At 38.3% G+C, this 6626-nt stretch overlaps 1 long non-coding RNA gene across 1 annotated transcript; it reads right to left on the minus strand.

Annotated features, from left to right (window-relative positions):
- Positions 1-1315: 1315 nt before the first annotated feature.
- LOC121970230 lies at positions 1316-1775 on the minus strand. The gene is made up of 3 exons (XR_006108877.1): positions 1633-1775; positions 1474-1536; positions 1316-1376 (listed from the first exon to the last, which is right to left on the minus strand). It is a non-coding gene; the product is annotated as an uncharacterized LOC121970230 (long non-coding RNA).
- Between the last annotated feature and the right edge of the window lie 4851 nt (positions 1776-6626).

Raw genomic sequence — 6626 nt, forward strand, 5'->3', positions numbered from 1 at the left:
AGATAAATAGCAGATACTACTAGGTAAACAAAATAGATATCCATACCTGAAACCATATCCTAGGCTAACAGTGTAAGGTCTGAGATAACATAAACTGAGCAACCAGAATCACATGTAAAGTATACTGAAATGGTAATCAGGGTCCAAACATATATAACAGATATGTGATAACAGAACTGCATAAGTAAGCATAAACAGCATAAGCAGGTATATCAAAAAGTAGCGTATGCACGGATGGTCACTCCCGCTCACCCCTCAAGTCCATGACCCCAGTATGGACGAGAGGCCGGGACAATGACAAACTGTACACACTCCAGCTACCACTACTCTCGAGTGGCCGAGGGGACAGTTGCATAGTAGCTGAATAGCTACGTCTGCGACGGGGGTCCCTGCTGCCCACGACTCCAGCAGACACTACCCATGAGTGAGCGAGTGGGGGGCACGACAGGACATGCGACACGCTCCAAGCTACCACTACCCATGAGTGGCCGAGCGTGCGGCCCAGGCCAACGACCGTCTCAACCACAAGGGAGCCAAAGTCGTCGGCTATGCATGCAATGACATGATGCGAATAATGCAACAGTCATCATATATATATAACAGGAAATCAGGTATGCTACATGAATCCGCATGCTCAGTACTAAGCATAAATAAACAGTAATCAAACAGGTAAGCATAAACAGGTAAGCATGGCATCTAGTATCTGCTAGGTATCAAGAATAACAACGGGAGACTGTATAGATAAGAAAGTGATCATCTCGAAGATTGAGTAGATAAAGTATCAAGCACAAGAAATAAAATGAGTGGAGTCAAGATAAATACTGCATATATGAAACTAACTCATGCACTTAGACCGATATCTAAAGGAGCAAGTTAAGAAGTACCCGCCTCTAGGTGTAGGTTGAATCCGACGTCTATCTCGTCACGACGCTCGTCTCGATCAAAGTCCTACGTCAACATATCAATTTTAGTTGATCCAACACATGATACAGATTAACCCAGATTTATTCATTACTTAAACACATTGCCATTGATCTACTCCCAACTAATCCATAGCCCTAATTTATGCCTTCACATCACAAGATTTCCAGTAGGATCTTAACACTGCTAGAATTTCCAAATCACCACCTTGTTTTCTTGACACAGGTGAACAATCTACTGAATAACACATCCCTTAAACAAAACCCTACAGATAAATCTTCTAAGTATCAATCAAACAAACCTCTCAATTATTTCCACATTTCAAATTTCTAACAAATACACATACCTTACCACAACTCCTCACTGTCGACTCACAGTCGAGAGATGTAATAGCCGGCTCTGGCACGCTGGTGCTGCCTACTGCCACAAATTCACCATTCAGAGCCTCCACGAGACTACAAACAGAGGCAATCTCACTGATCAGTACCCCATTCAAACAAAATTCACTACCTAGGTCTACAGGTCGAATTCCTGGAGTTGTGGAGACCTTACCTACTGTTTCCCGGAGGCAAACCAGCTGCTGGAAGTCGTGGCCGAGCCCCTCTCAGTGAGCCACTGCCAAAACAACATCTAACTCAATACAATCCTCTCAACCTAGCATCAATTCACAGATCTTCATAGCTAAGAAACCCTAATCTACACCATCCTCACCTCGATTTACCTCCACGACAGGAAACACCTCAACCGGCACAGAGACCCCGATGGAGAAACTCAGCTTTAGAGCTCTGGAAATCGAACCCACCGTTTGGAGTACTTCTCACCAAGATCGGGCCCTAGGGATCGGCGATTCTTCCTCAGCAACTCGGGAGCTCAGACCTGTTCCTTCCGGCCGGAGATTCTTCGCGCGCTACAGCTCTCGGAAAAAGGCTCCACCGTCACGACCTCTGTTAAGGGGTTGAGAAGCTCGGAGGCTCGATCCGTGACAAGGCGCCGGCGATCAGGTGCGAGCGTGCGTCGAGGTCGAGTCCGTCGACGAGATCGGGAGGAAAGGAGAGGGGAGTCGGCGTTTTTAGGGCTTCGGTAGGGGGTTACTGTAGCTTCTTATAAAGGTAGGGTTTAATTTCTTCCCAACCCTTAATTAGCCCTCCTAATGATGATTTCCAATACCATCTTAAGCCCAATAATCTATCCCCTTAAATACGGTCATACGTCCTCCAAATAAATCCAGAAAAATGTCCAAAAATTTCCTTAAATCATTATAGGTTATTTTATTTTGCCGTATCTCACACGTTCGACCCAAATCACCTTAAGTTATTAATTCCATTAAATATTAATTTCCATAATTGGTTCCCAGTACTGACGTGGCGAGGCACATGGCCTTCTTAGATATGGGAGCAACCACCACCGACTAGACAAAACCTTTTATGGAAAGCTAATATTTAATTTCCTAAAATAACTTTAGGTTAACCGAAAAGAACAATCAAATCACAAGGGAAAGAAAAATAAAAGAACACTATATCGAAAACAAATTCAAAACTCTAGAATCGTATGCCTCTTGTATTTAGTATTATTTCCAAAAATAACTAGTATGATGCGGAAACAAAAATTACTAGTTATACGTTTTAGAAAGACCTCTTGATCTTCTACCGTATTCCTCTTCTAACCTCAGACGTTGTGTGGGCAACGATCTTCCGAGATGAGAACCACCAAGCACCGTCTTCTTCCTTACAAGTTTCGGCCATCAAAACTTCTCCTAGGATGAAGAGGTTCGGCCACCACCACCATGCTCCAAGGGATGCTAGAAAAGAGGCTTCTTTTCTCTCCTTCTTCTCCTTCTTAGATCCGGCCACCAAAGCTATCTCCACCATGAGAAGGTTTCGGCCACACAAAGGAGAGGAGAGGAAAGAAAGGGCTGGCCACACCCAAGGAGAAAAGAGAGGAAAAATAGAATAGAGTCATTAGCCTTGAAGCCTCCTCTACCCCCTCTTTTATAATCCTTGGTCTTGGCAAATAAGGAAAATTTAATAAAAACTTCCTTAATTCTTTTGCCATTGAAAAGGAAAATTTATTTAATTAAAATAATTTTCTCTTTTCAAATTATAATGGCCGGCCACTCTTCTCCCCAAAACAAGGAGAGTTTTAATTAAAACAAAAATTAAAACTTCGTAATTTGTTTCTAGAAATTTATAAAAATTTCTCCAATAATTTTAATCCCTTCATGATTGGTTAATAAAAAGAATTTTATAAATTAAAATCTTTATTTTAAACATGTGGATAATTTCCAAAAAGGAAAGTTATCTCTAAAAATTAAAATCTCCTTTCAATCTACAAATAAGGAAAGATATTAAATCTTTTCTTAATCTTTTGTAGAAACTAATAAAAGAGAATTTTTAATTTTTAAACTTTCTTTTAAATCATGAATATAATTAAAAGGAAAGTTTTTACCAAAATTAAAATCAACCTTTTAATCTACAAATAAGGAAAGAGATTTTAACTCTTATCTTAATCTTTTGTAGAATCTTATAAAAGGAAGGATTTAAATTTTTAAACTCTCTTTTAAATTATATTATCCACATAAGAAAAAATTTTAAAATTAAAATTCCTTTTTATTTTAATAGGGACGACCACATGAATTCACCCATGAACATACCCATGGCCGGCCCTAGCTTGGCCGGCCCCTATAGGATGGGTAAGAAGGTGGGTATAGGTGGGTATAGTACTCTATAATTAAGAGGCTACGATAGGGACCGAGAGGAGGAATTGGTTTTGGTCTCCCGATAAAATTAAGCATCCCGTGTTTGCCCCGAACACACAACTTAATTTTATCAATAATAATTCATTCCACTAGAGAACTATTATTGAACTACCGCACCAATCCCAAATTACATTTTTGGGCTCCTTCTTATTATGAGTGTGTTAGTCTCCCTGTGTTTAAGATATCGAATGTCCACTAATTAAGTGAGTTACTGACAACTCACTTAATTAATATCTAGCTCCAAGAGTAGTACCACTCAACTTCATCGTCATGTCGGACTAAGTCCACCTGCAGGGTTTAACATGACAATCCTTATGAGCTCCTCTTGGGGACATTCTCAACCTAGATTACTAGGACACAGTTTCCTTCTATAATCAACAACACACACTATAAGTGATATCATTTCCCAACTTATCGAGCTTATTGATTCATCGAACTAAATCTCACCCATTGATAAATTAAAGAAATAAATATCAAATATATGTGCTTGTTATTATATTAGGATTAAGAGCAAACACTTCCATAATAACCGAGGTCTTTGTTTCTTTATAAAGTCAGTATAAAAGAAACGACCTCAGATGGTCCTACTCAATACACTCTAAGTGTACTAGTGTAATTATATAGTTAAGAAAAACTAACACCTAATTACACTACGACCTTCCAATGGTTTGTTCCTTTCCATCATGGTCGTGAGCCACTATTTATAATTTATAAGGAACCGATAACATGATCTTCTGTGTGTGACACCACACACCATGTTATCTACAATATAAATTAATTGAGCAACTACATTTATCATAAATGTAGACATTTGACCAATGTGATTCTTATTTCTAGATAAATGTTCATACCAAAAGCTAGGATTTTAGTATACACTCTAACAATCTTCCACTTATACTAAAAGACTAAGCTGCCATATCTGCTGCCATACATCTGATTCCCAAGCCTTTCAAAAAGCTCTTGCCTTAAGGACCTTAGGTTATCATCTGATGCAATCTAGGCGGCAACAACTTCTCCTCGTTATACAATTTCTTGTATTGGGTAATACTTGCGCTCTATTGTGTTTTCTTGCCTTATAGACTCATGGTTTCTTCGAGTTTGTTACTGCACCATTATTATTACAATAAATTGTAATAATCTTTGGACAAACTAGAAATCATATCTAAGTCTATCTTGAGGTAATTAAGTCATTCAGCTTTTATGGCTACCTCAGAGGCTTGCCATATACTCAGCTTCTATGGTGGAGTCCAGAAAAAACACCTATGCTTATCACTCTTCCATAGTTATGACTTTTCCTCCTAAAGTAAACACAAAACCCCGAGGTCGACTTATTATTGTCCCTATCCGATTGGAAGTCAAAATCCGTGTAACCCACAGGGACCAAATTAACTACCTTGTAAATCTCTAGCGCCTCTAAGGTACTTTAATATATGCTTTACTGCAGTCCAATGTCCTTGTCTAGGGTTACTTTGATATCTGCTAACTATGCCCTTGGTAAAACAGATTTCTGATCTCGTGCATAGCATACATTAGGCTTCCGATAGTCGAAGCATAAAGAACTGCCTTTATTTCCTTTATCTCCTTTGATGTCTACAGAGACATATCTTTAGATAAAGTTACTCCATCCTAAAAAGTAAGAAACTTTTCTTGGAGTTTTGCATGCTTAAAATGAGCAAGGATTTTTTCGATGTATGAAGCTTGGAATAAGTAAAATATTCTTTTCTTGCGATCCCTTATTACTTTGATCTCAAGAATATATACATTCTTCCAAGTCCTTTATATCAAATTGTTTGGACAACCATACCCTTACTTCTGACAACATTTTGATATTGTTTCCAACTACCAAAAATGTTATCTACGTATAGTACAAGAAATACCACCACGCTTCCATCACACCTTTTGTATACACAAGACTTATCCAGTTACTAAATGAATCCAAAGGTCTGGATTACTTTGATAAACTGGATGTTCCAAGACCTTGAAGCTTTGTATCAGTCCATAGACTGATTGAGCTTGTACACAAGATGCTCTTAGCCCTTTGCAATGAACCCTTCTGGTTGCTTTATATGGATGCTTTCTTCAAGACTTCCATTAAGGAATGCTGTCTTGACATCCACTTACCAAATAGATAAAAGAATCCGGATAGACTTAAGCATGGCTACCAGTGAAAAAGTTTCCTTTTTCATCTAGCCTTGCTTTGAAAGTTTCTACCTTCCTGTCTATCCCTCTTTTCCTATTATAGACCTTTTTATACCCAAAGGCTTTTACACCATTTGGTGGTTTTACAAGCTTCCAGATTTTATTAGAATACATATATTCTAATTCTGTTATTCATTACTCTTTGCCAAGATATTGCATCTTTATCTTGGAGTGTTTCGTCATATGTCCGGAGATCAGGTTCATGTCCTCCAGGGATCGAGTCCAAAAACTCTCCCAAAACATGAATCTTTTTAGGTTGCTTAACAACCCTCCCACTACGACAAGACACTTTCTGCAATTGTGTATCATTTGTGATACGTGTTGCAGTTTCCTTGTGATATCTCATCTTGTACAGTTGGTACTAGATTAGACATGCCTTTTAATATTTCCTTAAGAACAAATTTTCTTATGGGCACATGGTTTATTACATAGTCCTTTTCTAAAAATCGGTCATTGATGCTAACAATGACCTTCTGATTTTTAAGACTATAAACTTACTTTCATTTCACTAGGATAACCCACAAACAAGTGAATTCCTGTCCAACTTATCATTGTCTCTCTTCTGCATATGTGCTGGATTACCCGAATCCGAATATGCTTCGAAATAGGCTTACGCCTATTCAGCAATTCTATATGAGTAGAGAGTTCTGACTTTGGAAGGTACTATATTCACTTCCGTTTCTAGAGTATATCCTAAAAATGATTTTGGTAATATTCTAAATAACTCATCAATCTACTTATTTCCATAAGA

Source organism: Zingiber officinale, chromosome 1B (genome assembly GCF_018446385.1).
Source record: "Zingiber officinale cultivar Zhangliang chromosome 1B, Zo_v1.1, whole genome shotgun sequence".
NCBI lineage: Eukaryota > Viridiplantae > Streptophyta > Magnoliopsida > Zingiberales > Zingiberaceae > Zingiber > Zingiber officinale.